The sequence below is a fragment of the Larimichthys crocea genome, chromosome XI, assembly GCF_000972845.2.
Source record: "Larimichthys crocea isolate SSNF chromosome XI, L_crocea_2.0, whole genome shotgun sequence".
In the NCBI taxonomy this organism is placed as follows: domain Eukaryota; kingdom Metazoa; phylum Chordata; class Actinopteri; family Sciaenidae; genus Larimichthys; species Larimichthys crocea.
This window is the reverse complement of record NC_040021.1, coordinates 3,446,273-3,468,785: the sequence shown is the minus strand read 5'-3', so window position 1 is coordinate 3,468,785 and position 22,513 is coordinate 3,446,273. Positions and strand designations below refer to the sequence as shown.

The 22,513-nt window shown below is 41.2% G+C and overlaps 1 long non-coding RNA gene across 3 annotated transcripts; it reads right to left on the bottom strand.

Annotated features, from left to right (window-relative positions):
* Nucleotides 1–1,277: 1,277 nt before the first annotated feature.
* Nucleotides 1,278–11,589, bottom strand: LOC113746818 (uncharacterized). 3 transcript variants are annotated; one of them, XR_003463135.1, is made up of 5 exons: nt 11,189–11,589; nt 10,793–10,849; nt 5,815–5,855; nt 4,167–4,311; nt 1,278–3,480 (listed from the first exon to the last, which is right to left on the bottom strand). It is a non-coding gene; the product is annotated as an uncharacterized LOC113746818 (long non-coding RNA). The 3 variants fall into 3 exon arrangements; XR_003463136.1 differs by having other exon boundaries at nt 11,389–11,589; XR_003463134.1 differs by lacking the exon at nt 11,189–11,589 and having other exon boundaries at nt 10,793–11,174.
* Between the last annotated feature and the right edge of the window lie 10,924 nt (nt 11,590–22,513).

Genomic DNA, 22,513 nt, shown 5'->3' with positions numbered 1-22,513 from the left:
GCAAGCCATGCGTTTCCTGACCTGGATCCAGATTTTTATTGTATTGGTGACGATTCCGATCGGAGCAATGTGAAAAAAGAAGTGAAACAAATGAACGCTGCACTTGCTGTTATTCCGGGAGGTCTGACAAAGGAACTCCAACCGCTGGACATCGGTGTGAACCGGCCGTTCAAAGTAAGGCTGCGAGCGGCGTGGGAGCGATGGATGACCGATGGAGACCACAGTTTCACAAAGAGTGGCAGGCAGCGCCGGGCAAGTTACGCCACAGTTTGCGGATGGATTGTAGATGCGTGGAGTAACGTGTCTACTGGCACTGTTGTTCGAGCTTTCGCAAAAGCCGGCATCATTTCCGAGGGGCCGCACGGCACGGAAAGTGACTCTGACAGCGAAGAAAGTGGAACTGGCATATTTGACTTAGCGCAGCTGTTTAACTCAGAAACGGAGGATGAGGACTTCGATGGGTTTGATTAATGACGATTACCGGTAATGTGCTAATGTGTGCTGTGGTAATGTGCTTAAAAAATGTTAGTACTTTGTAATTAAGACTTAAATAAAGCACAATCAAACTCAGTTTTGCTCCCGCTCTATTTTTAAATACGCACACTTGTATGCTTGTGTGTGTGTTGTTGTAAGGCGGTGCGCCATATGTGTGTGTAGACTGCGGCTTTTCGTACGGTGCGCCCTATGTGTGTGTTAAATACAGTAATGGCACACATAACTGAGGCTGCGCCTTTTCGTACGGTGCGCCTTATGGTCGTGAAAATACGGTATATATATATCTCTATATCTCTATATCTATCCATATCTATCCATATCTCTCCATCTGTGGACATGTCTCATTAATGCATGTTACTAACCAAACTTCCCCGGAGTTTCTGTGCTCTGTCGTCCAGCAGGTTCTCGTGGATCGTGGCTGCTGCTGTGATCCTGCACGACGCCCACTACATATATTATTACTGTCATTATTACTACCATATCTATTACTGTCATTCATTCATTATAATTCATTGTCATTTTGTCAGTCATTGTAATTGTACAATATGTTTGTGTTGATTTGTCCTGTACACGTGACATCCATTGCACGTCTGTCCGTCCTGGGAGAGGGATCCCTCCTCTGTGGCTCTTCCTGAGGTTTCTTCCACATTTTTCCCTGTTAAAAGGGTTTTTGTGGGCAAGTTTTTCCTCACTCGAACCGAGGGTCTAAGGACAGAGGGTGTCACTCCCTGTACAGATTGTAAAGCCCTCTGAGGCAAATGTACTTTGTGACTTTGGGCTATACAAATAAAATTGATTTGATTTGATTTGATTTAAGTGAGGAGTGTGTTATATACAAGTGCAGAGAGCATTCCTGTAGTGAACTGAACTGCATTTTAATATTTATATTATTTATACAGGTAAGCTGACTACAGTAAAAACAGTAATACAATTGAGTAGTTAGTGCATGTTACAGTTTCTAAGTGTAAGATACATTAAATCTGAATGCTTCTGTTTACCATCTTAAAAAAGCCACTATAAAGTAGACAGTACCACAGACCTGAGATGTCAAAATGGAAAATCAAATAACCAGATAGCTCAGAACTGAAATTAAACAGATATTTCTTGCCCCAATGAAAGCTGAAATGTCATGATAGAGGCTGCCCCAAGTGTCGAGAAGAACAGAAAGGGGACAGCTTTCAGCACTGCTTCAAATGTGGATTGGGGGGCCACTTCTTTTGTGGGTGCAGAGCACAGAACAGTTAGTCAGGAAATGGACAAGGAATGCTGAGGCAGGACACTCAGTGGTGCCTCAGAAGCAGTCCTACCCACTTTCGCAACAGTCCATCAGTAGCAAAACCGATAAGAGTAACACAAGACAGCCAATCTACCCAGACAGCTCATTGACTGAGAAGATCACTAATGATGCTCCTTTGAACCTCAACAGTGTCAAATACCTTCCACCCCAGCACAAGTAACAACTGAAATTGAATGGATAGGTAAATGATGCACAGTCAACTGTTACTTAGACAAGTATCCAATGGAAGCCTTGTGGGACACAGGCTCCAGTACAGTAAATGACACATGACAACAGCAACATCTCCTTCATACTACAATCCTGCCTAGTGAAGAGTTAGTAGAACAGGACACTCTTAGCATGAGCGGCTGTGGCTCGGAGGTAGAGCGGGTCGTCCACTAATCAGATGATTGGTGGTTTGATCCAGTCTGCATGACTCCAAGTTGCTTCTGAAGGTTGTGCCATCGGTGTGTGAATGCGTATGCTGCCAAAAGTGATGAGCAATTGGCACCTTACATGGCAGCTAATGCCATCAGTGTGAGCATCCTGCAGTTGCCATGCTAATAAAACAGAGGTTAAAAATCTTCTCTAAATCTAAGGACAATTTGTTACCAATGTGTGTGAATGCCTGAAGAAAAAGAAACCCAACAAACAGACTAGAGCACCAATGATGCCGATCCACACCACCTACCTATTTGAAATAGTATCCATTGACTTTCTGTACTTGGACAAGTGCAAGCATAGATATTAATACATACTAGTGGCCATTGATCATTTCACCATGTTTGCACAGGTGTACACCACAAGAAACAGGTCTGCAAACACCGTGGCTGATAAGATTCCCAAGTAAGCTGCTGCATGATATGTGCAAGGAATCTGAGAACAAACTACTTTCAAGACTGAAAGATCTCTCAGGCATCTGTCGGTCACACACAATGCCCTACCATCCTCAAGGGAATTGGTAGGTTAAACGATTCAACCAGACTCTGCTAGCTATGCTGCACACACTAGCAGATGAAAAGAAGGTAAATTAGAAAGAGTTCCTAGCCAAAGTTGTCCATGCATATAACTGGACATGAAATGTTGCAATGGGATACTCACCATATTACTTCCCTTTGGGCGATCAACTCGCCTACCAGTTGATTTGCTATTCAACCTTAAAACAAACGAAACTTACCAGGACTGCATGGCCCACTGGAAAATGTGAATGGTAGATGCATATCAGATTTCATCAAAGACCGCCAATAAGGTCTCAGCTTGGGGAATATGATAAGAAGGGGGAGACCCACATTCACATTTACTCCTATACAGGAAACAGGAACAGGAAAGATCCTACTTGGAGGACCAGGTTCACCAGGTAAAAGAATGGAAAGATAACAGTCCAGTCTACGAAGTCCAGAAAATGGTAAAGGAAGGAATCAAGTCATTCACAGAAATCTCCTCCTTCCCTGTGAATACTTACCACTAGAGGTGGACATAACTTGTCAGCTAAAGAACAGCTACAGCGCACCCCTTAAGAATAAGACTTGTGAACAGAGAAAACAGCCGCAGTAACTGGAGCCCAACAGGACGACTATGGTGGTACCTACCAGTGGCATCTAAGATCCAGCAGTAGAAGGCAGCAAAAGCCTAGGTTGTTGAATCCTCTGGCAGAGCCTTTCCAGCCTCACCAAAGCCCCCAGCACCAGAATCCAGAAGAGAATGAGCCACTACAGAGTGAAGAGGATGTGCCATTACAGTCTCAGGGGCCTGACAATGACTTGTCACAGCTGGTAACACAACAACCACAGAGACTGAGACAACGACCTGTCTGAGTTATGACACATTTCGTCAGCTGTCCTTGGTACAGAGAAAAACTGTAAAGATTTTGAGCACTATCTAATGCCCACAGAAACATCAGGAGACATTTAATTTTGTGGGGGAGAGTGTGCCACTGGTTGTTTGAAAGGACAGGGGAATATTAGTCTTATACTTGTCTTTGTTTTAGCATTTTTTTAATTATTATTCTTGTGATAAGTAAATATCCTGAAATGCTTTTTTTGTCACATTCCCTGAGCCAGTGTGTGACAGATGATTGTGGCAGTTGATGAAAAGTACCTAAATGAGTATGAGGATGTTCTTTGATGTACTGATGTATAAACAGATTATAACTTTCTCCATTAGATAAATTTAAATTTAAGACTTAGATTACTAAATTTAGAGTCCGGTCTGGACTGAATTTACTAAACCAGGTTTCTTCAGCCAAGAACTGTGAGTGTAAAAATCTGTGAAAATGAGTTAACTTTCAAATATTCGGCAGTTCCTCCTTTGGATGAAGAGAGATTAAGTCGACGTACAGCAACCTGTAAATGCCAGTGTATGTTTTGAGTAGGATAACTGCTTGACTGCATTATACCTGTGCAGTACACTGTTTTGGCTATGGTTGCCAAGATGATGCTGGTTAAGCCTGTTCCTGCTCCCAGCTCTAGAACTGTTGCTCCTCTGAACATGATCGGATCAGAGAGGATGAAATCAGCCAAGAAGAATGCCCCTCGCCACACCTAGAGCAAAAAAAGAAATGATGCTTTAATGTCTTTTTAATATCAAACAGCACTTGCAAAAAATCATGGCATTAAAAACATTACATGATTTTTAAAATTAATTTATTGTAATTAATTTAAATCAACATTAAATTTCATCGGCTTAAACAAACTTTCCATTACAGACATTGTAAATAGTGCTTTTCTAGTCTTCCGACCACTCAAAGCGCTTGTGAAGCACTTTGAGTGGAGCGCTTTGAGCTTTCATGTGAATGAATGGTTAGCTCAAACTGATGAGCAGTTGGCACATGCATGGCAGCCAACACCATCAGTGTATGAATGTGTGTGAATGGGTAAATGAGATACATACTGTAAAGCGCTTTGAGCGGTCAGAGGACTAGAAAGGCGCTATATAAGTACAGTCCATTTACCATATCTCATTCATCCATTCACACACAATCATATACTGATGGCACTGGCCGCCATGCAAGGACTGCTCATCAGTTTTAGGAGCTAACCATTCATATGCATTCACACACCGATGTGGCAGTCGACATGCAGTCTGTAGGAGACTGAACTGCCGATCATCTGATTAGAGGACAACCTGCTGTACCTCCTCAGCCACAGCTGCCCCTAGTAGAGTGAATTGTATTTCAATACTTTCTACAGATTTCCGTACAAAATTAAATGTGTTACACCAGAGTGAGTGTATTCACTTTCTACACTTGTCATTACTTTCTACAAAAAGTTACAAAGGCACAGACTTCTGAAGTACAGGTTTTTGTAAAGCTGCATCTTGAACAATGAGACATACTATTGTGCTGAACACCTGTAATCCATCATGCATCGTTACTTTTTGGATTGTCTTATGATTTGTTTTAACATAATTTTTAATAAATTATTCTTTTGATAAGTAAATATCTTGTGTGAAATTAATGGATAACCTGCTCTACCTCCTGAGCCACAGCATACACACTACAATTTTTAGATTATCACATAATTGAGAATGTGTAGCCAAGCTCATCACGTCACAAGACGTGACCAGACAGTTCAATGGCCATCTTAAATTTTGAACAAAAACTGGATAGGATTAGCTTAACTAATGTAGGACTTACCACAGGGCTGAAATGATTATCAATAATGCACAGAAAAAGAGAGTGAAACATGGATTTGGGTTCAAAGGGTGAAGAATAAGTAACATGAATGCATGTACAGTTAGGTTCAAAAATATTTGGACTGATAGAATTTTCATAATTTGGCCTCTGCATGCTCCACAATGGATTTGAAATTAAATAACCATGATACAACTGAAGTGCAAAATTTTAGCTCTAATTTAACCTCGAGGACCTCAAGGCCCATGCATAACCCTATGCAACCTAAGGATAGAAAATTCCACAACTATACAAGTTTTCTCAACATTTCTGCTCACCTCATCAGTCAAATTGTCAGTAAATGTATCTCTAAATGTATTGTTTCTATGACATTGCATGAAACATTAAATCATACACATTAAATTTCACTAACCTGTTTTCCGACATCCTCCAGGGGTGTGGCCATAGTGTGCTCTGCAAATAGATTGGATTCCTACATTAAACCAGTGCTTTGTTTGCACACTCCCTATACCAGACAATTTTTTTTATCATGTATCATTAACAGTAATAAAATGCTGATACAAATTAGAAGCAGGTCAGAAGGAAGAAGGTCAAAGTTAATGTAATAAAGGTTAGCACAATATGGTTAAAAACATTGTCAGTTTTCCCTACTTACATCATATACATTCAGCCATATAGTAACCAATAATGTGATAACATCCAATAATGAAAACACATGTAGGTCACATGACCACTGTTCTCTTCCTGAATTCTAGCACATTCATCTAAGTGAACTAACTACCAAAAACACTTCACAGTAATTAAATACTATTCTTCCATACATGAAATTATGAATTAACATTTCTAAGCAAATAAACGGTCTAAATTTGAGAAAGAACTTGAGGAGGATGAAGGAGTTTGTCTTTACAGTGATGGCACAACTTGCTCATCACTTCTGTATAGGGCTGCCACGTATATTCTAATATTCTAAAAGTTAATCATTCTTTTAAACATAGTTGCTTTTCAAAGTGTAATGACCTTTACAGCCTATAAGGACAAAATACTATTTGAGGTAGTTTGTGCCTAGCAGAGGGAACTCCAATATACATTTGATCTTTTGTATACCCAGTTGGTCTATCAGTAAAGTAATGTTATATGTATACTAGCGAGCAATGCCATCCTAAGTGGACATTTACAACACCAAAACATCTGAGAAGCACTACAGAAGTATTTTGGGTTCTACATTATAATGTTTTTCAACTTAAGAATTGACCATTTTTCAAATGTGTAAATAAATATGAAACATATTGACTGTGTCCGTTTGGAATGTTAAAATAATTATTTTATAATACAGCACAGGATCTTCAGTCCATGAGCGATGTGCATTCATAATTCTTCATCTGTTCCTGCACAGTTATTAAACTATTACTGCAACATTTGTATGTGTATAAAGTCAAAATCCACAGCATGCAAAACTTTACATCTCATATGCTTCTTTTTTTTTTTTTTTTTTTCACCCTGCAGGTTAATGGTAAATGGACTGTACTTATATAGCGCCTTTCTAGTCTTCTGACCACTCAAAACTTTTACACTACATACAGTATCTCATTAACCCATTCACACACATTCATACACTGATGGCATTAGCTGCCATGCAAGGTGCCAACTGCTCATCATCTTTAAGAGCTAACCACCACCGATGGCAAATTTATGGAACAGGGAGCATTGTCAAGCAGGCAATGGGGTTGGTCGACTTTGGTTTGAGCTCTCTTTGAACTTTTGTTTTATTTTAAGTTAATAAGCGCTTTTCATAATGAAATACTGGTAAAGCTGCTTCGAACATATTCCTTAAGTTAAATGTATGTGTATGCGTGTATATGGCGGCAAATCTGTGTAAATATAAATCCGTCGAGACAACCAAATCTAGGGCCAACGCCACCTCATCCATGAGTTCCACTGTATCCCCAGGCCCGAAGCCCCTGCCCGTGCCAAACAGCCAAGAGATGGATGCTGAAACCCTGAAGACAGATATCCTGCTTTCACTAAGGATTTACGTTGCAGCAGTGATGAACCTGATCTGAAATGTGCACTTAAGAATGAGCTGCAAGTGGTGAAAGTAGAAATAAAGAACAACACAGCTGCAATTCACTCGACAGATGAAAGCTACAATTAAAGAGGTGGAAGGTGGGCTAACAACCTGGTCAGACGAGGTGGCAGTTTTACAGACGACGGTGAGTGACCTGGCAGCAGAGGTGGCTGGACTCAAAAATGTGTGAGGACATGGAGGGAAGACTAAGGAAATGTAACATAATCCTGGGGGTGACGGAAACAAACGGATCAAGCTCTACAACATCGGTCTCAAAGCTACTGAGAGAAGCGCTGCAGATAGGACAGAGATGTGCTTGTGGACCGCTCTCACAGAAGTCTGGGTCCCGAGAGGAAGGATGGGAAACCATGCGCCATCATAGCCAAACTCCACTATTACTGTTGTGGAGAAATTGCTGAAGTCAAAGGTCAATGGTGAGATCAGGAGGGAAGAAAGTGTTCAGGAGCCTCTGATGTCTTATGCTGTAATATTTATTGACGCTTGGCCAAGGAGAGTTAGAGACACTCTCAAAGTACATCAGAAGTGCCTGAGTCGGTCTCACATTCTGCCCAACTCATCCTGGTGGATAGACTTTAAACCCCAAGATAACACCACAAATACTATACACCCAGAATTTGCCAAAGAGAATGTTTTTATTCATGCAGGTGTTATTGTCAGTGCTAGTCTGGAGACACTGTTGTCCGTTTATGCAGACTGGAACGTCAACGGCAAGATATCTATTATATCTAGGAAGGCAACAATAGGTCTCTTCGACCCTGGCCACCACTGTGTTGAGATAGACAGGCACTGTACTGTTCTCAACCAAAGCCAAACAATTAATACTGCCGAGGACCTCAAGGCCCACACGTGACCTTGTATAACCTAAGGATAGAAAATTCCATAACAACTACCAGGAATGAGTTGAGGTACTGAGCCGGACGCACTCCTGACCCCCGCTCTGGCTCAACGGTGAGACAATTGCTATCTTTCCTGATTATACTACAAGTGTCGCTAAGGCCAGGGCGGCATTCAATGAGGTCAGGAAGCTGCTCCGTAGCCGGCAGGGAGTCTGGTATGGCATCCTGTTTCCAGCCTATCTCTGCATCACGTTCAACAAGGAAGAAAAGAAGTTCAGAGATGCAAGCAAAGCGATAAGCTACGTCAAGAAGAATATCATCATGGGGAGGGTGTACCAGACTGTGTTGTTTATTGCACTTAACTTGCCAGATGCCTGTTTTATGGCTCATCTGCTGTCATGTTGGGTTCCCTGTAGGGCTCAGATATTTAACTTTTTCCCCTTATTATGACTGATAAATATTCTCAGAGGGTTGGATGGTAGTATGGTTAACTTGAGCTGGAATGTAAAGTCACTTCATCATCCTTTAAAGTCAACATTTACACATCTGAAACAGCTTAATATAAATATTGCATTTCTTCAGGAGACACATCTACAGACAGTGGACCATTCTTGATTGAGAGGGGAGTGGTCAGGACAGATATTTAATTCTAATTTCCATTTAAAAGGCTAGGGGGGCAGCTATATTAATTGACAGAAATAGCCCTTCTCCACCTGGTACCCCAGAATTAATGCTCTCACTCAACGCTGAAAAGGCATTTGACCGGGTGGAGTGGGGCTATCTTTTCAGCGTGCTGGAGAGGTTTGGATTTGGTCCCAGATTCATATCATGGGTTAAACATTTATATACATCTCCGAGGACTGCTGTACATGCTAATAATAATCTGTCCACTTACTTTGAGCTCCAGCACACTGTAAACCCAAACAGTTCTACAAACTCATAACTATTGCAGGCAACTAACTCAAAGTGGGCTAATTAGTTCACCCAACACTGAAACATTAAGTATTCTTAACGAATATCTTGTTTTGATTTCACAGGGCTTAGTACGTTCAAGTGAACACTGTCACTTAACTTGAAACGTCTAAGTTAACAGGCGTACGTGAGGGGACATGACGTCTGACGTCACTATACCCAACTGATCAGGGCACGTATCGAGAAAATTCAAGATGGCTGGACGTTAGCGAGGGATGTGACGGAGCAAAAAAAAAAAGAAAAACATACGGATTTATTAAAAAAAACTGCACAACGAAGGACATTTTTTCGCCGTGCTGTTGCAAAAAAACTGCACAACGAAGGACATTTTTTCGCCGTGCTGTTGCCAAATTATATTATTATCTGTGTTTTGTGTTCTGGTACACCGACTTCAAGATTTGGAAGATTGGCGCGAAGATTGGTGAGTAACGTTATCGTTACAAAAGTTCAGCAAAAGTTCAATAACTTACATATAGTTATCTTTTGTCATACGCTGTGTCATTACACAGCGTATAAAGTTACGTGTTACGATATTAGACATATTTCCAACTGGTTTAAAACTTACTTAAAGCTTACTTAGTGATTATCGTCAGTGTCGGCCCAGGTCGCTAACGTCTAACGTAACGCTAACGTTACTTCGTTATTGTTGAAAATATGCAGAGGATGACTTATTTCAAATATCTGTGAAATGTTTTAATTAAAGCAGTTGCTGCATATGTGAAAGTTTATTTTTTATTAGTCAATAAGGGATTGACAAAATAATAATATACATAATCATTTACGTTACACCTTAACATTAACTTTAAAGCAACATTAACCTGTTTGTGCTCTCTGTTGTGTTATAGTACCATAGAGCGTTTGGATATTAGAAGTTTGTCATTCTGAGCAACAGGTGAGTAAAGTATTTGTTATTTAAAAACACCATTTGATTATGAAGTTAATCATGATTTGAAAATAAATTACATTTGTTTATTCTCTCCCTGCAGGATTTGTGTGACCTCTTCTGGGGCAGAGGTGAATTCAAAGTAAATGGATTGGAAGTGCAAGTTGTGCTCGGTATCCTTGGACACACGTGTAAAGTTATTTAGGCATTATCAATTGCACCATAACCACTTCTCAAGGGTGAGCCCTCTACCATGTCCGTACAGTGACTGCATTTGTACTTTCCAGTCATTTAATGCAGTTAAAGCTCATTTGTCACGGTTTCATAGTAATACAGGCAGAATAAATGTGACTGATGGCTCACAGTCAGGAAGTGCAATTTTTACATGTCCCTTGTGTGGCACCCAGCAGACATTTTCTGAGGAATCACTATTTTCTCATTTAAGGAGTCTTTTAAGAAATCATGAGGTGGTAGTATGCCTGTACAGTAATTGCAGTTACAGTACAAATGTGTACTCGTCCTTCAATGCACACAAAAGCCGAAAACCATGCAGGCAGTTCAGATTTTGATATGAACATTGTATGTTCAGAAAAGAAAGGTACACCAGACACACCTGGTGAAAATGCTGAGGAGGGACTTGCTCAGTGTGATAGCATGGACACCTTTGACCCTGTTGAGGTAGAGAGTCACAGACACAGACACTTTAAGAGCGCAGTTGCACCAAAGTTTAGCATCACTGTTCTTAAAGATGAAAACAATTCTTCATGTGTCTGACCTGGCGACTCAAGACATAGTTGAACATCTGACACAAATATTTTCCCTGTCCCAGCATCTAGTCAAACAATCTCTTAGAGAAGTCTTAGAACATCATGACATCTCTGTCAGTGAAAATACTCTAGATGATGTAGTTAATGCTGTTCTGGAAAGCAACATTCTTGTAAATGCCACAGCTAAAGGTAGAGAGTTATCTTCAACTAAAAGAAGGTAAACATTTGTTGAGAAAAACTACCCTGTGGTGAAGCCTGTGGAGTATGTGCTGGAGCCAGGACACACAGCAGTCCATGTTTCTATTCTTGACATGATTCAGAAAATATTTAAACATACAGACATTCTGGACAAAATTCTAGAAACAAAGATATCACAAATCATACAAGAGACTGAAAAGACTGAGAGAGACCAGATACTGATAGAAAAGCTCATGCACACAACCTTTTCCCTTCGCCGCCAACACATTGTTCAAGGAAGTCCACAGGTGAGGGAATTCCTGGAGAACTGGCCGGCCTTGCGAATGCAGTCACAGGTAGATATATAGTATGTTTTAACTAGAAACATTTCTAAAGAAATTTTGAGTGTGCGTCGTCCCCATGCATTATTACTGACACTGCTCAGCAAATTCAGTACTAGAAAAGAAATTTTGAGAGTGACGAGTGGGCTGTTGCTGGGGGTCTGTATTCAAAAAGCACACCTCAAACAGTCATTTTTAACATGTTTATTTAGACACAGGAGCAGCTAGCGCTTACGTACTAGCAATTAGCATTAGCATTTTTAGCTAGCAGTTAGCATTAGCATGTTAACGATGATGGACTAGCAGTTAGCATTAGCATGTTAGCGCTGATGGGCTAGCAGTTAACATTAGCATGTTAGCATTAGCATGTTATCGCTGATGCGCTAGCAGTTAACATTAGCATGTTAACATCAACATGTTAACATTAGCATGTTAACGCTGATGGGCTAGCAGTTAATATTAGTGTAACCCTTCTGAAGCAGAAAAGTATTAGTAATGATAATAACTTGAACTAATGGCCAGAATAAGAAACAGAAGATTTAAATTCGGCTACGGAGCCCAGGTGTAACCAACCGATGCACATGAACGACACGACACTGTGGCTCTTTTTGTTAATGAGAACAATGCTCCCCTATTTTAATATGAAGCTGGGGAGAATAATAAACCACATGAAATACATACAACAGCCTTACCCGGGTAGGTATAGAAAATAATAAACAAAATAAAAAGTTTTCTCAGCTTATTGTTCTGTTCACTTCACTATATCTGCACCCTTTAGGTGTCAGTCCAGCCACACGATTGTGTGGGTGTGTGTGTATGTGTAAAAGTGAGCAAAAGGATTCAATTCCGCGGTGTACGTCTACGATCCTCCAGGGTCCGGCTCGCCATCAGAGTTCTCTCTGGCTCCGTCCTCCAGACAGGCTCTATCGAAACCAAGGGTTCCTCAAAAACCTGACCTACAATAAGTAGAATCAGAACATATTTTTCAATTTCTCAGATCTTAAACTATGAATCACTTTAAATTGTCTCAATATTCTGTAGAGAATAAGTGCTTTAACTAAACTTGTATTGAAAAATAAGATCACAATTTCTCAGTAGCAAAAGGTAAATAATAAAGTATATTATGAACCAAATGATTATTTTTCTAACAGTACCATCATATATATATATATATATATATATATATATATAATATATATATATATGCTATTTACATAGCAATTAAAATATAATTATCACAAATAACCAAAAGTAAACTCTTGTAATGTTCACAGTAAGAAACATAACTTAATGTGCTTAAAATAACAAATATGGTCACAGTCACACACATAGCACACCATAAACTCAAGTAAAAGCTAGACAAAAATTGTTACATCAGAGCTTATTCATCAATACTTGGTGTGACTAGCAGTGCGATTAACCCCCGAGCTAGCGCTCTGATATTAGCATTGAGGCTAGTGATTAGCTCACGGAGTTAGCCGTTTAGCTTGTAAATTAACGTTTTAGCATTTAGCATTAGCACAGCAGGACGATTCTCCCGCTGCGATTCTTCACCCGAGCGAATCCTCCAACTGCACTCCTGCAGGTCGTGGTCGTCCGGGGAATTCCTCCTTTGGTTTTTTTCCGAGTTTTTAAATCACTTTTTTCCAGTATATCCACTTTTCTGTTTTCTCCGTCCTGACATTAAGACCGTGTCCAGAACATGCTTCCTCTTGCTCCTTCTAGAGGCTTTAGCGAAAAGTGAACCTGCGTCAGGTGGGATTACAGACTGTGTCTGCTCCTCTGACTGTATGACAGACCGGGACCACAACTCATCCCTTTCAAATTAAAGTTCCCCTAGTTTTTTTCCAAATGATAAACACAAATACTCTTTTTTTCATGAATTTGACAGTCTTTTAACTCACATATTCTTTTTTTTTTTAGATATGAAATTAATACATTTTTAAACACATTTTTTAGCTTAATTATCTGTCTGTCTGTTTTTAATGCACATGTTTTTTTATCTGGGTTACACCAGCATGTTAGCATTAACATGTTAGCATTTGCATGTTAACGCTGATGGGCTAGCAGTTAACATTAGCATGTTAACATTAACATGTTAACATTAGCATGTTAACGCTGATGCACTAGCAATTAACATTACCATGTTGGCATTACCATGTTAACATTAGCATGTATTTAATTCCTAGTGGCTAATGGTAATTATCATTAACATGTTAACGAGCTAGCTGCTCTGCTGTCTCTGTCTGCCATTTTAGACAGACAAGTTCAAATTAAGTGCCAAGAACTACTAAAATGGCTGCGCGCGGCTTCTGGTGGCCCCTCCCCCCTCTCTTCCTTCAAGCAGCCTGTAATCAGGGGAGCAGTTAGAATGTCAGTTAGAGACTGCTTGTTCTTGCTGTGTGTGTGTGTGTGTGTGTGTGCGTGCATGTGTGCTTGTTCTGTCGTGTGTGTGGTGTCGTGTTGTGTGTGTGTGTGTGTGGTGTGTTGTGTGTGTGTGGGTGTGTGCGTGTCTGTCTGTCTGTCTGCCTGTGTGTGGTGTGTCTGTCCTCTATGTGTTTGTGTTTGTGAGAGATGCAGTGCTTGAGGTTGCCAAGCAACCAGGGTGAGCTGCAGGTCAGAGTAATTAGTCACAGGTGTGCATGCAGCCTGTCTGTCCCCCTGAGATGCACAGTATAGTGTCTGAATGATCCCCCTCGAAGGGCCAAAAAAAACCTATACGGTATGCATCAAACCAAAATCTGAAATGACCAGAAGAATGCTCGTCTTGTGTATATGTCTGTGCCAAGTTTCAGGCGAAAATTGAATAAACTTTGGCCGTAGGACTCAGAAAGCACAAGTGCTCCCTGCGTCTTCTAGAAAATTCTATGCTCAAAATAACATGGGAGTATATGAGGCTTTGGTGGGGAGTAGTCGATCAATTAACCTGTATGGAGCCAAAACTATATGTCAGACAGCTTTGGCAGGCGAATGTGAGTGATACAACAAATTTTGCTACGTTTCTATGTAGAAATCGTGTCTGTAGTGGGGCATTTGAGTCCACGGTAGTCAAATCCGTTTTATTTTTCACTGATCGTTCTCTCCCCTCCCACTCAGCGATGACATCACTCACTGTAGCTCTGGAAAGTTCTCGCAATAAACACCATCATTTTTTGGCTTCGTTTTCTGGATTTTTGGCAAAACCGTTTGCCGAAACTCTTACAAAAGACATAGCCATCGATTCCCGGCCGAGCCGGTCGTTTGATACCAGTTTTGTGTATGGACAAAAACTCTGGGAGGAGAAGCGAACCGAAAAAAAACACGGAAGAAACGGAAGAGGAAATAATAACTAGAAAAATTTCTAAAGAAATTTGGAGTGTGCCTGACTCTGGCCCCGTCGTCCCCATGCATTATTACTGACACTGCTCAGCAAATTCAGTATTAGCAGTTAGCATGTTAACATTAGCATGTTAGCATTAGCATGTTAACGCTGGCATGTTAACACTGATACGCTAGCAGTTAGCATTAGCATGTTAGCATTAGAATGTTAGCATTAGCATGTTGGCATTAGCATGTTGGCATTAGCATGTTAACGGTGATGCGCTAGCAGTTAGCATTAGCATGTTAGCATTAGCATGTTACCATTAGCATGTTAGCATTAGCATGTTAACGGTGATGCACTAGCAGTTAGCATTAGCATGTTAGCATTAGCATTTTATGATTAGCATGTTAGCATTAATATGTTAGCATTAGCATGTTAACATTAGCATGTGTTTAATTCCGAGTGGCTAATGTTAATTAGCATTAACATGTTAACATTAGCATGTGTTTAATTCCGAGTGGCTAATGTTAATTAGCATTAACTAGCATGTGTGTGTGTGTGTGTCTGCCTGTCTGTCTATGTGTTTGTGTTTGTGAGAGATGCATGCTTGATGTTGCCAAGCAACCAGGGTGAGCTGCAGGTCAGAGTAATTAGTCACAGGTGCTGCATGCAGCCTCTGTCCCTCTAGATGCACGTATATGTCTGAATGATCCCCCTCGAAGGTGGCCAAAAAAAACCTAAAGGTATGCCTCAAACCAAAATCTGAAATGACCAGAAGAATGCTCGTCTTGTTAAAATGTCTGGTGCCAAGTTTCAGGCGAAAATTGTATAAACTTTGGCCGTAGGACTCAGAGAAAGCACAATTGCTCCCTGCGTCTTCTAGAAAATTCTCGGCCAAAAATACATGGGAGTATATGAGGCTGTTGGCGGGAGTAGTCGATCAATCAGCCTGTATGGAGCCAAAACATATAGGAGACAGCTTCAACAGTGTATCACTGCGATCACCTCGAATTTTCCTACATTTTAAGGGGATAATCATGTCTGTAGCGGGCATTTGAGGCCAGGGTAGTGAAATCCGTTTTATTTTTTCACTGATGTTCTCTCCCCTCCACTCTAGCGATGACACACGCACTCTAGTTCTGGAAAGTTCTCGCAATACACACCCATTCATTTTTTTGGCTTCGTTTCTGGATTTTTGGCAAAACCGTTGCCGAAACTCTTAGAAAAGTCTTAGCCATCGATTCCGGCCAGGCCGGCGTTTTGATACCCGTTTTTGTGTACGTGCGACAAAAACTCTGGGAGGAGAAGCGAACCGAAAAAAACACGGAAGAAACGGAAAGACGAATAATAATAAGTATAAGCCGAGAGGTTTTAAAGAGTGTGCTCTTTCAGGCACACTCAATAAAGCCCGAGAGATAATAAAGAGTGTGCTCTTCAGGCAACCTCAATAAGCCCGAGAGTTTTAAAGAGTGTGCTCTTTCAGGCACACTCAATAAGCCCGAGAGATAATAAAGAGTGTGCTCCTTCAGGCACACTCAATAAGCCCGAGAGGTTTTAAAGAGTGTGCTCTTTCAGGCACGCTCAATAAGCGCGGTGGATAACATATAGTGTGCGCTTTCAGGCACACTCAATAATAAGCCTGAGAGGTTTTAAAGAGTATGGTACACATTAAACTGCAGGAGGCACTCGAGAGCACAAAGAAAATGATCAGTTATCTCACGTTGGAGGCTGCTCCCCTATGTTGTCTGATTTTGTACACATTACATCTCTTTTTGCATTCTTGAAGGTTTCTCCCACCTCTGTAAGACAAAAAAAGTATTTCAGCAATTAAAATTTCCATTACGATGTTCTAACATTAGATTTGTCTCTTGTTTGCTTAAACTTTGCTATTCATTCAACGACATGAAATAGTGCTTGGCTTCTTGCAAGTTTCAGGACACACGTGTCTTTTAATTTTGTATTTTAATGGTGTTTACCGAGGGCACCTCAGTAGATAACCCAATAGCGTGTGCACCCTATCCTAAGGCTCAAGAAGGCAGAGAAGCAGTGTACAATAACTAACGCCAGAGCACAAACAGGTAGTTCTTCATTAGTTTAGTCCTTAACTTTACCTGGATGTACTCACGTTCCAGACGATTTCAGAAAAGTTCAGGAAGGAAACAACAGTTGTGTTTCTTTGGTTTGGTGTACAGAAGTTCGACCTGGATTGCTTTTCTAGGATGTAAGGATGTTGTCCTCCATTAAGCAGGGGATTTTCTCTTCCCCTTCACGCTCTTTTGGCAGACTGGCATATTACAGATCTGAAGGAATGATATGAAGCAACAAATGAAGAACTCAGGTGAGTGGACAAACAGAACCAGGCTCAGCAGCCCCCCACTGAACGAGCCGAAAACAGGCCCTCTGAGACCAAAGACAGCGAATCGTTCATAGTGCTCTGACAGACTGACTGCAGACACGATTGGAAGTAGGACCCAGCAGTGGCCACCTTTCAACTTCTATGCTTCCTAAATCGGAACGTCTGGGTAGTGCTCTCGGTACCACTGGTTGCTCACAGAAAACAGAGAGCTTTTCAAAGGGTCACCACAAGTACCAATGCAGAAGATCACTGGCTGCCCCCTGCCTCAGTGGACGGACCGATAGAGAGCACAAGCAAAAACATATCCTCCATTCTGTTCATCCATTCTGTTCACGATCACAGAGTGTTGCCACAGTTTTGAAAGAAACTTAAATCAGAAATTTCTCATGCAATAAAGCTTATTGTCTCAACAACAATGTAATTCCTTTTCTCTTAACAGTATCCCCTATTATTAGGTCAACTTTACTGTTTGAGTTCATTGAATTAACATAATTCCTGCTAAGCATAGAATGTCAGCAAAGGGCCGGATAACACACCATAGTTGACATTACTGTAGATAGAGACGTTTGGTCAGTAAGTTGTCCGTGGGACTGATGCTGCACATTCCTCCTTCGTGCTTTACAGGTAACGTATGTGTCACTTTCGGTATCGGTGTTGTTGCACGTTGCTCTCTGCTCTGCTCACCTGAAACGCTTTCCGTAATATTTCTCACATCAGCGACTATCTACTTCTTCTTCACTACTCTTTGACTTGTTCTGTCTGTGATAAAACGTCTCTGAACTCTCGTAATTACCAATTCTGATCGTTTCTCCAGTTCTGTTAAGCCACACTAACTAGCCCTAGCTTAGCAATCGCTCTCTCTCTCTCCCCTCTTCTCCTCTCCTCCTCTCTCCTTCCTGCTTCCTCTCCTGTTCTCTCTCCTCTCCTGCTCTGCTCCTCTCCTCTCTCCTGTCCTCTCTCCTGCCCTGTGTGCCACATGTTCAGTTACTCCTGTCCTCCTTTAGTATAACGGTACTTGTAATAAATGTGTTTTATTGTAGCTTTGGAGGCGAGGGTCAGTGAGTGGAGGCACGGTACCGCACCACCGAACAGTCAGTAGCTCAGATAATAGCCGTCCCCTGAGCCGGTGCGGTCACAGCCACAGGTAGCTTCAGTTAGCCATCCCCGGTAGTTCCCGAGCAGCCGGGCAGGTGGTGGGACTGTTCGAAGGAGGCATGCCCCAAACTGAAGCCCACGGTAACACCACCAAACCGCTCCACATTTCTAACAGATTTTCCCCGCTCAGCGACCACACACGCTGAGAGGCCAACCTGGTCATTGGCAGCTCCATGTCGAAACGTGAAGTTAGGCGACACCGGGGGCCTAGTTAAATGCATCCGGGGCCCGAGCGGGCGACATCGAGTCTTTTTTGAAACTGCTGGCTAGGATAAGCGTAAATACAGTAAGATTGTATTCACGTCGGCGGTAAGACACCGGTTACGCCAATGGAGGTCACTAAATTAATGTTTCATTGGTGTGTGAATACGCCAAAACGATGTCGGACTCCGTAGTTTTCTCTGGTCCCCTCCCCAATGTGACCAGTGATGGACATGTTTAGCCGCATGTGTCATTTCACCGCGGCTGTCGAGGTGGTGTCCAGACAACGATGTGGGCTTTCATAGACAATTGGCACCTTTCTGGGAGAACCTGGTCTGATTAGGAGAGACGGAATCCATCCCACTTTGGATGGAGCAGCTCTCCATATCTAGAAATATGGCCAAGTTTATTAGCTGACAAAATCATGTCGACAACCCAGAGTTGAGACCAGGGAGAGGCTGCAGTCTTACACGCTCTCTGCGCCTCCATTAGAGCAGTTGCCCCCCCAGTCCTTTAGTATAGAGACTGCGTCTGTCCCCCGTCCACCTACATTATTTAAGATAAAACAAACAGAAGGGATTCATCATAAAAACTTATACAAAATTAAATCAACATCTCAACAGTCAAAATAAGAGAATTAAATGTGGACTATTGATATCAGTCTTTGTCATCTAAAGCTGTCTTAGTCAATGAATAATATCTGACTATGATATTGATTTGTTTTGCCTCACTGAAACCTGGCTGCCGGAGGATGAATATGTTAGCTTAAAATGAATCCACTCCTCCGAGTCATTATATACTCATGTTCCTCGAAGTACTGGTCGAGGTGGTGGAGTTGGAGCCATATTGACTCAAGTCTATTAATAAATCCCACCTAAACTAAATTATAATTCATTTGAAAGTCTTGTTCTTAGCCTCACTCACCCAACCTGGAAAACTTTGCAGCCAATTTTATTTGTTACGTATATCGAGCTCCAGGTCCTTATCTGAATTTTTCTGAATTTGCAGATTGCCAGAATTTGCATCAGGCTTGATCCTTAAAACAGATAAAGTAATTATTGTAGGTGATTTTAACATTCCTGTGGACACCCACAATGATAGTCTTAGTATGCGTTTATCTCTCTATTAGACTCAATTGGCTTTTGTCACAGTGTAAATAAACCGACTCATTGTCTGAACCACCTCTTGATCTTGTCTTTCATATGGCATGAAATTGATAATATAATAGTCTTCCCACAGAATCCTCTTCTGTCTGACCATTTTTAATAACCTTTGAGTTCATACTACCGGACTATAAGGCCTTTTTGTAGAAGCTTCTACAGCAGATGTTTATGTAGTGCTGTAGCCAAATTTAAGGAAGTGATCCTTCAGCATTGAATCAAATGCCATGTCTAACTGTAACAGAGGACTTGTCTACTTCCTTTAGCCACCCACAATAGACCATCTTGTTGATAGTATTACAGGCTCATTACGGACAACTCTAGACTCTATTGCGCCTCTGAAAAAGAAGATAATTAAAAAAGAAGGCTAGCACCATGTTACCAGCAGACGTAAATTAAAGCAAGAGGCACGTAATCTGAACGCAATGCGTGCCCCTAAACTGGAAGAATCTCATCTAGTCTGGCAAGATAATCTCAAAACATCAGGAGGCTCTCCGTATGCCAGAGCAGCCTATTACTCTTCTTTATTGAGGAAGAATAAACAACCCCAGGTTTCTTCAGCACTGTAGCCAGGCTAACAGAGAATCACCAGCTCTACTGAACCATCTATTCCTTTAGGTCTAAGTAGCATGACTTCATGAGCTTCTTTAATGATAAGATTTAACTATTAGAGACAAAATCCATCACCTCTTGCCCTCAACAGGCATTGATCTGCATTCTGATACAGCAAGTTTTGAAACACTGTAAAACCTGTTATGTATTTAGACTGTTTTTTCCCCATCGACCTTCATCAAATAACTTTAATCATTTCTGCAGCTAAGCCGTCATCCTGTCTCTTAGACTCCATCCCAACCAGGTTGTCAAGGATGTTTTACCTGTAGTTAGTAATTCGTTATTGGTATGATTAATCTGTTCTTATTATCAGGATATGTACCACAGTCCTTTAAGTAGCTGTAATTAAACCTCTTCTTAAAAAGCCCACTCTAGACCCAGAGGTCTTAGCCAACTACAGACCGATATCAAACCTTCCCTTTCTGTCTAAGATACTTGAGAAGCTGTAGCTAATCAGCTGTTGTGACACTTCTCCATAACACATAGTCTATTTGAGGATTTCCAGTCAGGATTTAGAGTGCATCATAGCACAGAGACCGCATTAGTCAAAGTTACACAATGACCTCCTAATGGCATCAGACAAAGGACTCATCTCTTTACTTGTCCTGTTAGTCTTAGTGCTGCATTTGACACCATTGCCATCAATTCTTTTACAGAGGACTGGAACATTGAATTGGCATCAAAGGAACCGCCCTAAGCTGGTTTAATCGTACTTTTTAGATCGATTCAGTTTGTCACGTCCATGAGAACTCCATGCAGACCAAAGTTGTCATGGAGTCCCACAAGGTTCTGTACTTGGACCACTTCTATTCAGTTTATATATGCTTCCTTTAGGGAACATTATTAGGAATCACTTTATCAATTTTCTTGTTATGCTGACGACCACCCAATTTTTATCGATCAAGCCTGATGCAAACAATCAGTTAACTAAACTCCAAGCATGCCTTAAGGATATAAAAAGTTGGATGACCTACAATTTTTTGATGTTAAATTCAGACAAAACTGAAGTTCTTGTAATTGGACCCAAACACCTCAGAACTCTCTTTCTGAGACTTAGTTACTTGTGGGATCACCCTGGCCTCCAGCTTCACTTTAAAGAATCTTGGAGTTGTTTTTGATCGGATTTGTCCTTTAACGTCCACATAAAACAAATTTCGAGGACTGCCTTCTTCCACTTACGTACATCGCTAAAATCAGACGCATTGTCTCTCAGGCGGATGCAGAAAACTAGTCCACGCATTTGTACTTCAAGGCTGGACATTGTAACTCTTTGTTATCAGGCTGCTCTAATAAGTCTCTTAGGACTTTGCAGTTATTCAGAATGCTGCTGCACCGTGTTCTGACAGGAACCAAGTCAGAAGATCACATCTCTCCATTTTGCTTTCTTGCATTGGCTACCTATTAATCTAGAAGAATTTAAAATTCTTCTCCTTCTTACAAAGCTCTTCATGGTCAGGCACCCATCTTGTCTAAAGAGCTCATAATACCTTATTCCCCCTCTAGCACTGCGCTCTGGCCGCTGTTCTCTTGTGGTTCCATGTTTCCAAAGTAGATTGGGAGCCAGAGCTTTCAGCTATCAGGTCCTCTCCTCTGGAATAAAACTACCTTTCTGGGTTCGGAGGCAGACACGGTCAACACCTTTAAGAATAGACTTAAGACTTTCCTCTTTGATAAAGCCTATAGTTAGGCTGGCTCCGGTCATCCCTTAGTTATGCTGCCATAGGATTACCTGCCGGGGGACCCCACCGAGGGTTATGCCTAGCCAGGACGGTATTGGTTGAAGATGCACACTCTCCCTACAGATCGCATCATCACACTTCTATCTATCTATCTATCATCTATCTATCTATCTTCTATCTATTTCTATCTATATCTATCTATCTCTCTATCTATCTATCTCTCTATCTATCATCTCTATCTATCTCTCTATATTATATATGTTAATATCTATATATATACGGTGCGCCCTATGTGTGTGTTATACAGTAATGGCACCACATAACTGAGGCTGCGGCTTTTCGTACGGTGGCCTTATGGTCGTGAAAATACGTATTATTATTATATCTTCATATCTCTCCATATCTATCATATCTCTCCATCTGTGGACATCTCCTCTCTCTCTCTATCTATACTGTATTTTCACGACCATAAGGCGCATATAAACGTCTTAAGTTTTTTCAAAATGTGCGGCACGCCCTTAGTGCAGTGCGCCCTATGTGTGTTGTTTAACCTGTGTTGAGAACAACGTGCCCATCTCACAGCCG